This window comes from Schistocerca nitens, chromosome 9, assembly GCF_023898315.1.
Source record: "Schistocerca nitens isolate TAMUIC-IGC-003100 chromosome 9, iqSchNite1.1, whole genome shotgun sequence".
NCBI classification, from domain to species: Eukaryota; Metazoa; Arthropoda; class Insecta; order Orthoptera; family Acrididae; genus Schistocerca; species Schistocerca nitens.
The window spans coordinates 120,426,397-120,438,124 of NC_064622.1; positions in this window are offsets into that span (position 1 = coordinate 120,426,397).

Below are 11,728 nucleotides of genomic sequence, written 5' to 3' on the forward strand. Positions count from 1 at the left end.
ATGGGACTTAACATCTGAGGTCATCAGTCCCCTAGAACTTAGAACTACTTAAACCTGACTAACTTAAGGACATCACACACATCCATGCCCGAGGCTGGATTCGAACCTGCGGCCGTAGCGGTCGCGCGGTCTCCAGACTGAAGCGCCTAGAACAGCTCGGCCACCACGGCCGGCCGTCTATAGGCCAGCGGTTTACTTACTTGCCGTCAGTGAGACACAGCACGCAGCGGCGTTCCCTGTTCTCGACTGCGTATTGAACGAAGAGGTAGTAATTACGGTTTTGGAGTTCTGCAGTAGCTCTTTACTTCAGGAGTCGTGTGGTCAGTCGATCTGCTTCCTACTGGCCAGGTAAGTTTCAGTAGCCACAGGCGCCTAACTGCTGAACAGGAACGTTGACCGCTCTGTTGTCAACACTCCGCGATGTGGTGTTCTCCATCAGCATCGGTAGGAGGCGAACAGTATGAAGTTCAGCAAGCGAAGACCTACATCTCACGTACAACTTCGGCTAGTTTGTAGATTGTTCTGGAGTATCTAGGACATAGATTCACTACAGTATCGTAATCATGGAATCCAGTGGTATTATTGTGGACGCCATCGATTCCAATGATCAACTCCTTGAGAGCTGGCGTATTTAAAGGGAGTTAAAATGAGGCTATGACGTGATGCTCAGTTCGTAATGATCGCAAGCCTCTTTAACGTGCTATATTCGCATAACAGGCTATTTACTGCTGTGCAGGTTCCCTGATATTGGTTCTTACGAAATAGGTACAGTTTCTTTCGACATCTGTTACGAGCTAACGAATATGCGTGTCGCACTACCATTGGTTTTGCGTCCAATGCGTTTTGCTGAGCTCATCATCCCTCACCCTCGGAGCGGTGTTGTAACATGCGGAGGCCTGACCAACTTGCAACGTACCGCTTGTTTCGTGGTTCTGTCTCTGACTCTGGCGTGACCTCACTTTGCTTGTAGCAGGGTGAATGAATTTAAATAAAATTTTCTAATTTTCAACCCTTTACTAGCCTGTGCTGTAGTAGACCCCTCCTCTTTGACAAAAGTCTTCCTGAATTTTAGGCTACAAGTGCATCCTGTGTTGCCCATCAACCAGTCTTGAATCTTAGTTATCTTAATTAACATACTTTGTCAGACTGCCCTAGTTAACGGCGTTACTTACATTTTGTTTCTCTACTACTTGTTAGTCGTACGTGTCTACTCAACACGTATCTGGTGACTGGTTGCCTCATTTGAATGAGATATCTTACACTTTATACGAAAGTAAGTTGCACAAATAAATACTAGAACCAAGATCATGCTTGTGGTTGATAACCCCTGTTTCGTATATGTTTCTAATGATGTTGTTTCATGTGTTGATTGACTAAAATTTGTCTTTCTTCTAAAGTTATTAATTCGTCGGACTGGAATGCAGTTGTAGGGGAAGGAGCAGAAGAAAAGTTTATAGGAGAATATGGGCTTGGGACAAGGTATGAGAGAGGAGAAAGACTATAATTGAGTTCTGTAACAAATTTCACGTAGTAACAGCGAATACCCTGTTCAAGAATCACAGAGAAGGAGTTATACTTGGAAAAGGCCCGGTGATATGGGTAGATTTCAGTTAGATTACATCATGGTCAGACAGAGATTCCGAAATCAGATACTGGATTGTAAGGCGTACGCAGGAACAGATATAAACTCAGAACACAATACAGTAGCGATGAATAGTCGGCTGAAGTTGAAGAGATTAGTTAGGAAGAATCAATACACAACTAAGTGGGCTACAGAAGTACTAAGGAATGACAAGGCACGCTTGAAGTTCTCTAAGGCTATAGACGCGGCAGTGAGGAATAGCTCTATTGGCAGAACAGTTGAAGAGGAATGGACATCTCTAAGAAAGGCAATCACAGAAGGTGGGAAGGAACGCATATGGCCAAAGAAGGTAACTGCGAAGAATTCAAGGGTACAGAAGAAATACTTCAGTTGAGTGATGAATGAAGGAAGTACAAAAATGTTCAGGGAAACTAAGGAATACAGAAATATAAGTCGCTGAGGAATGAAATAAATAGGAAGTACAGGAAAGCTAAGACGAAATTGCTGCATGAAAAATGTGAAGAAATCAAAAAAGGAATGGTTATCGCAAGGACTGACTCAGCGTACAGGAAACTCGAAACAAAATTCGGTGAAATTGAAAGCGAGGGTGGTAACGTTTAGAATGCAACGGGGGGATTCCAGTGTTAAATGCGGTGAGGAACGGGTAGGTGGAAACTGTACACTGAAGACCTCTATGAGGGGCAATATTTTTCATATGTGATAGAAGAAGAAACAGGAATCGATTTAGAAGATATAGGGGATCCAGTAATAGAATTAGGATTTAAGACAGCCTTGGAGGAATTAAGGTCAAATAAGGTAGAAGGAATACATAGCATTCCGTCATAATTCTTAAAATGTTAGGGAAGTGGCAATAAAACGACTATTCACGTTGGTGTGTAGAATGTATGAATCAGGCGACATAAGAGTGGACGACCAAGAATGAAGTGATCGGATTCAAAAGGGTGTAAGACAGAGATGTAGTATTTCGCCCCGACGGTTCAATGTGTACATCGAAGAAGCTATGATGAAAGTAAAAGAAAGGTTCAAGACTGGATTTAAAATTCTAGGTGAAAGGATATCGATTACATGATTCGCTGACGAGATTGCTATACTGAGTGAGAGTGAAGAACAATCATAAGACATGCTGATTGGACTGAACAGTCTAATGAGTACAAAATATCGATTGAGAGTAAACTGAAGGAAGAGGAAAGTAAGAGATGTAACAGAAATGAAAACAGTGAGAAGATGACGTTAAGGAATTCTGCTACCTAGTCAGCAAAATAACCAATGACGGACTGAGCAAGAAGGACATCAAAAGCAGACTAGTAATGACAAAACGGGCATTCCTGGCCAAGAGAAGTCTAATAATATATAACATAGAACTTAATGTCAGGAAGAAATTTCTGATAATGTACGTTTCGAGCACAGCATTGTATGATACTGAAACATTTACTGAAAGAAATCAGAATAGAAGAGTATCTAAGCATTTGAGATGTGGTGCTAAAGAGAATGTGGAAAATGAGGTGGACTGATAAAGTAGGGAATGAGGATGCTTTGCGCAGAATCATCGAGGAAAGCAATGTGTGGAAAATACTGACAAGGAGAAGGGACTGGGTGATAGGACATCTGTTAAGACATCAGGGAATGACGTCCACGTCACTATAGGGAGCTGTAGAGGGCAAAAACTGTAGAGGAAGGAAGAGATTGAAATACACCGAGCAAGTAATTGAGGATGCAGGTTGCAAGTGCTACTTTGAGATGAAGAGATTGGCGCAAGAGAGCAATTCATGGCATACCGCATCAAGCCAGTCAGAAGACTGATGACTCAAAAAATAAATAAATAAAAAAAATTGTCTATTGATTGTAGCAAAGCTGAATCGATGGCAACGTTAATTAAAGATAGGTTTTGATTAGATAAGATATGTGGTGTTTCCTCGAGCCAACACAATGTTGGTCGAGACACGATAATCATTGTTTCCCCGTGTTGGTAACTGGAAGGTGAAATTGTTTTCCTGCTATCTCACACCAAGTTCCAATAATTAACAATCCATTGCCTTGTACTTCTAATTTCATTATCCTTTTTCATTTACCATTTCTACGGCAACTGGTAATTACTATTTCAGGTGCAAATATGAATTGAAGCCAATGGCCTCCGATTGTGTGAAATTTCATCTCAGGCCCTGCTTCCATATTCAATAAAAACAACTGTATTTCACGTGATTTGTTGTTCGTCTGTATCACCCTTGTTTGACAAATAATAATATTTTATCTAATACTATCTTTGAAATCTACTGCAGACAAGACGGTATGAGCACCTCTCCGTCTAGAAACTAATAATAGTTCATAATTTTGTACCTGTCTCTATTTCTCAATTGCACTGTTGAAACTCTTGATATCCTCGGTATCCACTGTTCCAAACACTGTTTTTATCAGTTTTCCTACTGCATCTAACCGATCACGTTTCTTACGTGTTAACGGTGTAAATAGGCTGTTTATGTTTTCTTATTGGCAACGTTACGTAGCGCTCTGTATGAAAATCACTGGCTGTGCTGTGTGCAGCCTATGGCTAGTTTGCATTGTTGTCTGCCATTGTAGTGTTGGGCAGATGGATGTGAACAGCGCGTAGCGTTGCGCAGTTGGAGGTGAGCCGCAAGCAGTGGTGGATGTGGGGAGAGAGATGGCGGAGTTTGGAAATTTGTAAGACTAGATGTCATTAACTGCTATATATATTATGACTATTAAGGTAAATACATTGTTTGTTCTGTATTAAAATCTTTCATTTGCTAACTATGCCTATCAGTAGTTAGTGCCTTCTGTAGTTTGAATCTTTTATTTAGCTGGCAGTAGTGGCGCTCGCTGTATTGCAGTAATTCGAGTAACGAAGATTTTTGTGAGGTAAGTGATTTGTGAAACGTATAGGTTAATGTTAGTCAGGGCCATTCTTTTGTAGGGATTTTTGAAAGTCAGATTGCGTTGCACTAAAAATATTGTGTGTCAGTTTAAGCACAGTCCTGTATAATTTTTCAAAAGGGGACGTTTCATATGTCGACCCTTAGCCGAGGATACCTCACTGGAATCTTCTGATTTTTTTTTGTAGTTTGTGTAATTAGCGTAGCTTTTTTTTATTGCTAGCGCGTAATTATAGAGAGAATTTCCTTTGTAGTTGTAGTTTTTCATTGTTGTACAGTAAAACAGTTGTGACTTGCATGTAGATTTGCACCAAGTATTTCGCAGCTGCGCTTGCAATTAACTAGACATTATTATCAGTGCTATGTTAATGTGTTCTCTTATTTTTGCTCTTCAAATTGTATTTTTCTGTATTGTCGTCTGAAATATTGTGACAATAATGGCGTGTGAAAAACGTAATACTAGGCTCCTAAGTAAACTGAGAAATGACAGTGAAGACGAAAGCAGTGTGTTAGCGCCACCATGTAATGAATTAACTAATGTTCAAAGTAGTAATCTGGTAATTGTGCATAGGGAAATGGAGCGGGCTGCAAATAATGGTGTAGGCAGTGAAACAATTAGTGAACAGGAAAGCATTATCGATCGATCGGTCGGCAACAGCTCGTCTCAGGATTCCGAAATGACAGGACACAATCTTGCAAATACTGTAGATTCAGGTTTCGCGTCCTCACCGTTTTCTCAAATAAATCAAGACACATTTTCTGCTTCTCAAAATGCGAATATTGCCGGTTCAAATGCACTGCCGAATAGCACTGAGAAACATGTTTCAGACACCAGTGCACTGTTATTACAGTTAATGCAACAAATGGGACAAAGGCTACAAAAGTTAGACACAACGCTTGAACAAAATCAGAAACAAATGGGACAAAATTCTCAAAAGTTAGACACAATGGAACAAAATCAGAGACAAACACAGCAAAAGCTTCAAAAGTTAGACGCAATGGAACAAAATCTTCAAAAGTTAGACACAATGGAACAAAATCTTCGGAAGTTAGACACCACAATTGAACAAACACGTGAAGATTTAACTACTGAGTTACATAACATTGAATCGAAATGTCAAAAAGTCTGTAATGACGTAAAAACACAAATTTGTGAGCATTTTCAACCTATTTTTTCGCGGCGTGAAAATGCATTACAGAATCACGAAGCAGCCATAAAAGAACAGCAAACCATTGTTCATGAAAATCATGAGACCTTGTGGGCTAAAATTGACTCAGTTGCATCTACCGATTCCGTTACGCAACTTGCAAAAACTCAGGAAATCTTAAAGGACACAGTAGATTCGATTTCAACACAAATGGACACTCTGAAACTTGGTTCAGAAAAACACACTGAGGAAATGATTTCACTATCGGAGAAAGTAGCCGAACTTTCGGATCAGTTCACTAACTTGTCTACAAAGGTAGATTATGATCTGAATGACACAAGACCCGTAGCCTTCACTGACACAGAAGAGTATGAACAAATTAGAAAATTCAAACAAAATCAAAATCAAATCAATACACAGTACAAAAGAGAAATCCGGGAAGTACAAGATCAGTGGGCACAAGTAATACAAAAATTACATATTTCAGAGGACACTCGTGCTCCAACACGGGAAGAGGGACTTGGAAATACGGAAAAGCCACAAAATAATAACACAGGGCATTTCGGAAATTATGAAGGAAATTGGCAAGGTGCACCGAATTTTGAGATGGAACCGCCGACACGACGTAACAATGACCGACATGCGACTCGCCGACACTATGATTTTGACTATAAGCTGTTCATTACTACACACAAATTCAAAACATTTAAGAATTCTGGCAACGACATTCATCCACAAGCGTGGCTCCATCAATTCTCTCATTGTTTTCCTCCCAACTGGTCATTGCAGCACAGATTAGAATTTATGTGTGGCTACTTAGAGAATGAACCAGCTGAAAGAATGCGATCGGTCATTCACGACCGTCACAGTGAAGGAGAATTTTATCATGCCTTCCTCTCAGCATATTGGTCTCAAGCTACACAAGACCGAGTAAAACATAGCATCATAATGATGAAACATTTCGAACAATCTGAATTTTCCAGTCTTGTGAAATATTTTGAAGACATGTTGCACAAGAATCAGTACCTGTCAAACCCATACAGCCCCTCAGAACTCATCCGCATTTGCTTAATCAAATTACCTGAACATTTACGACATATTATTTTGGCAGGACGTTGCAAAGAAGACATTGAAGCTTTGCAAGGACTCTTACAAGAATTACAAATTGACACTGACAATCGCGGAACGCGAAAACAGGAACACAACAATTACAGGTCACATCCGTCAGAATTCCGCGATAAAAAAAATAATAACTGGACACGACAAGGCTATTCTTACAACGCAAATCGTGAACAAAACAGACAGCACCCTTACAAAGAAAGTTTTCCCTGATACATTTCATTCCATTGCTGTAATCAGTAACACCTGAGGGTATAATTACATTTATCCTCAGGGGGTACGCGCTTACTTTGTGTACCATGTGTTTGGCAAGCACAAGAAGCCCTAGCTAATATGGTATTTGCTTATACAACTTTACACATCGGTACCATATTTCTCTAACACACAAATTACACAGCTATCTGATCATTTAACTGAGAGACAAACATTTTTTTTTTTACTACATCAGTGACACATGTTTACGCAATTACACAGTTGGGTAACTTCACACTTATGAACTTGCATTTTGTCTGTACTTTGTGAACTGTTCATATTTTTTCGGAACCATTGTGATACTATGAGAGCTTTGAATGATGTCTTTGGTAAGGGAGCATGATTTTAAAGTACGTTTGAGGTAGCTGACACTATTGAAACGAGCAGAGTATTTCCTTTTTGTTTTGACATTATTGCAGAAAGCTACGACGTTTTTGAGATTTGACTGAGGTGTCTTGATGTTATTTTTGCGACTACGATATGTATTATGCTGTTGAGGTATGTTTATGATCAATAAGCTGATGTTATATGAAGAATTTGATTATGCTATGTATTTGTTAAGATGAAATATTGAAGAAGTGTCGACGAATATGTATATGTGTAATAAGGTAAGGAGTAATGAATAGTGGTTAGGGACTCTGACTTGTGAAAAAGGATGTGGGAAACCAAGAATCGTACTTTAAGAGTTATGAAATGTGTGTAAATGCGTGAATGTGTCACAATGCGGGCGAAAATTTTTTGGACACTGTTATATTCATAAGATTTTGTTTCTACACATTTGCAACGCAAATTCTCGACCCGTGAAATTTTGTATATGAGACTGCCACTGTAGTGCAAACTGGTGTTGTAAATATTTCAGTAAGAAAGTTAAGTGACCTTCACATAATGCGTCGTGGGCACGATGCATTGTGTGTTCAGCTGCGCGACAGTCGCACAGTTGGAGAAAAAGGAGGCCATTATCCTCGCTATTGACATTCCATTGTAGAAAGCATCGCAAATACGACATGCTCATTATTTGGAAACATATCGTTCTTTGTGCTACTTACTGAAATGCTTATGAATTGATAGGAAATATTCTTACATCTGCAAACCTGATTATGACAAGTGTCTTTCTATGAGAGTTGCGAGCTACTCACGAAATGCCACATGGCTATTAAATGATGTTTTTATGCTTTGGTTTGCATAATTACTTTTTTCATTTGATATCTGGTTTCCAGCTGTCTTGCAGCATTGGTTTCATAAAATAAAATTAAATGCATTTGCTAATGTGAACACTTTCTGTCAACAGATCTATTAAATAATTATTTTCTGATCCACATTCTTCGAAAAAGGAACTCTTGGAATGGAAAGAACAATAGGAAGGGACTAATAACAGTAACTGCATGTATAATTTTCTTTTCAAGTACTTGGTAATTTTTTGTAGAATTAGTTTTGTGGTGCACCACTTTAATAAAATAGATATTAAGATGTGAACAGACATTTCCCTTATCTGCGTTGTTGTCTTTAGTGTACTATTTTTTCTGCTTGAGATTTGTCATGTTTAGATATTAGTTATTGCATTTTCTGCTGCTATTTGCCAGGCATTATGCTACTAAATTTCACTTTACATTACTTTGTTAAGCCAGTTTTAATACTGATTTATTTTTCTTGCTGCTGCACATTGGCTCATATTAGTTGTAATTTTGCATTTTATCTGTTAATTTAGATTTACTGCTGCTTGCTTTGCAATTTGCATTTTTTATCATTGCTGTTTGTGTTAATAGTTTTGCGCTGCTGCATTGCCTCGTCCCTTAGTTTAGCATCTGAGCTCAGTTGATTTAAGTTAGCTTAAAATGGGGTAGGCTATATAATAGAACGAGTTGTGATGAATGGAAAGAAATGCATTGAGAAGCTATAAGAAAATGGTTGGCCAAAAAAGTGAGAGGTGGCATGAGCCCCCTCTCATATATCTATCTTACGATTTTCCTCTCTAATTGCATGCAGTGAAAAGTTGCTATTACTTCACACGCGGGCTTCCCATGCAGCGTCTCTCGTCACCTGGGTGGTCCGGTGACAGGCGGGCACTGCTGATCTTGAAAGGGTAAGCCGACAGAAGTGAGTGAGTCGAGTGAATGCTTTCCAGACGCCGACATTGTAGAATAGCGGCAGACACGCTCGGAGGGGCCTGAAGTAGTGGCTGAGCTAGAGGTTCCGTTACTTCATAGAAACTTAGGGAAAACACTTTCTGGCGGGCTACCAGCGAGGCGTGGGAATGACTTGTGAACCCAGGCAGTTGTGGCGGGCAAATTCCCGCCCTTTCTGCAAAATCGTAACTGTGATTGGCTTGCTCAGGGCATAGCTATGTGACGTAGCAAAATCGGCGTAGAAATTGGCGCCAAGAATCTGCATTGGTGGAATGGTAGTGCTCCGGCAATAGAGTGGAATTTTCCACCAGTTTTCGAGTTGCTGATTGGAACGGTTAACCATGTCCACTGTCGTTGGGGTGGGAATGTTCTGTGTTCGGTTTGTACGGGTGCTCTTGTGAAGAGTCGGCTCTCGCCTTTCGGTCGGAGTAGGTTACAAGACTGAGCTCTCGCTGCTCTGGACAGCCTGCCTTCCGTTGGCTGTCTACTATACCTTTATTTGATTGTAACTGTTTAACGAAGTTGCTGAAGTTTCGACTTCAACATAACATTCCGAGTACAGTTGGCAATTGAGTTTTCTGCGTACAAGCGGCCTATGTTTTCTGTCTTGAGCAGTTTTGGCTAAAGTTGACTGTATCGGAGTTACAGTGCGACTTCGCTTGTTAAAATCAATCACTGTACCCTATCATTTCTCACTACGTTAATCAAACTTTCCTTTATTTAACTTATTTATCAAATGAAATTATTGCAGGTGCCAAACTCTTTTCTACTCAACTTGCAGGGTCGATTACAGTCAGTTCACGTTTCATTTTAATCCATGTGCAACAGCAAAAGTCGGAGTTAGAATAGGGGGGGGGGGGCTTAGAGCATCATTTACATATGTAGATTCTGGAAAAATTTTGTATTAAATACACTGCTAGCCCCGGCACCTCGCATAAAATGGCGACCCTGCCAGGATCTTTCCTGTGAATCACTGATAAGCTTACAGTCTTCTTAGTAGGAACATTCAAATTTTTTTCTCTACTTTTTTTTTAATGATTAGTACCCAAGTTCTTTTTCTTATAATTCCGAGATTAGTTTTTATTAGCAGCGCATGATTTCAGTTTTTATTTTCAGTGTATATATTTTTTTGTTTGTTCATTGTTTTTTGCGTTTCTTTGATGTGGTGTCCGTACCACATCACACTTTGTCGGGTTTGTGTGCAGTTTCTGTACCACAACAAATCGTGCTTGTAGTTACAGCGTTGGAACGGCGTTGTTGAAATTTTATGTCTATGTGAAAAAATATTGGGAGTAGATGATTTTCATTGTGAATTTTTAGATTAATTTGTTTTTTCATGAATGATCACGAGGAGTAAGGCACCACTATTAGCGAGCGAAACTAAAACAAAAGAGAATAGCATAATGAATAAGAGGGAGTTTACTGATGAGGATAGGTTCGGAGATGAGATGGGCACATTTTTAGCAGCACATGACGAAAGGCTCATTGATGAGGAAGGTGATTTGGACGCGATCTTAGAGCAATGTCGCGACCATGATAGTGAGTTAGAGGATGAAACAGAGACAGGCACACAGGTCGAGACGGCAGCAGAAGTTTATAATCAAACGAACGAGTGCAGCCAGAGGCCAGCTCGGTCATGTCAGAGCTCTAGCCCCCAGGTGTCCAGAGTTACGTCGCCCATGTGTGATGAGGATCAAAATGATGACATTAACCCAATACTGAGCTTCCTACGATCAATGAAAGAAGAAGCTGACGAACAGCGTAAGAAGGAGAAGGAAGAAGATGAGAAACAGTGTAAGAAGGAGAAGGAAGAAGCTGAGAAACAGCGTAAGAAGGATAAGGAAGAAGCTGACGAACAGCGTAAGAAGGACACTCAGGCAATAATTTCGCATATACGAAAAATTCGAGGGGAATTACTAACAATAAAGAAAGCATGTGGAGAAGTAAAACAAATGTCAATGGCTGCACAAAAAGTAGCAGGCGTGGCCAAAACGGCGGCAATAGGGCAAAGAAAATCGCGGAAGCAACTTCTAAACTCGCAGGGCGCTTGCGACGTAAAACACAATCTCACTCAAAATCCCTAGCATTCTTAAAAACTCAGGGTAATACCGCGGTTGCGAACAACACGAAACGAATGGAAGAAGTAGAGAGTCGGATAGCAAAACTAGAGCAAAACGGGTACACGAGCACTGCGCGTTCCGATACCAATGATGGAGTACACAGAATTGTGTCTCCGAGGAAAAGCCCGCGGTGTTCTAGCCCAATGACCGAGTGCGGAACTAACAATGCACACGCAGAAACAGCGAGTAATAGCTCCAATAATTGTAGCCCACTTAGGAGAGAGAATTCTGAGTGCAACTTCCACTGTGTTACAGAGGTAGCACATCTCAGTTATCAGCAAGATAGATCAGGACACTCAGCAGACGTGCAAGTATCGGTAACGAGTGACAACACCAGTGCGAGGATCAGACAGGATTTTGATCACAATCACTTCCTGTCGATACTAAAATTCCAGAAGTTCAAAGAAAATGGAGGGTCGATGCATCCGAAGAGCTGGGTGATGCAGTTTACAAAATCATTACCGGCATCATGGCC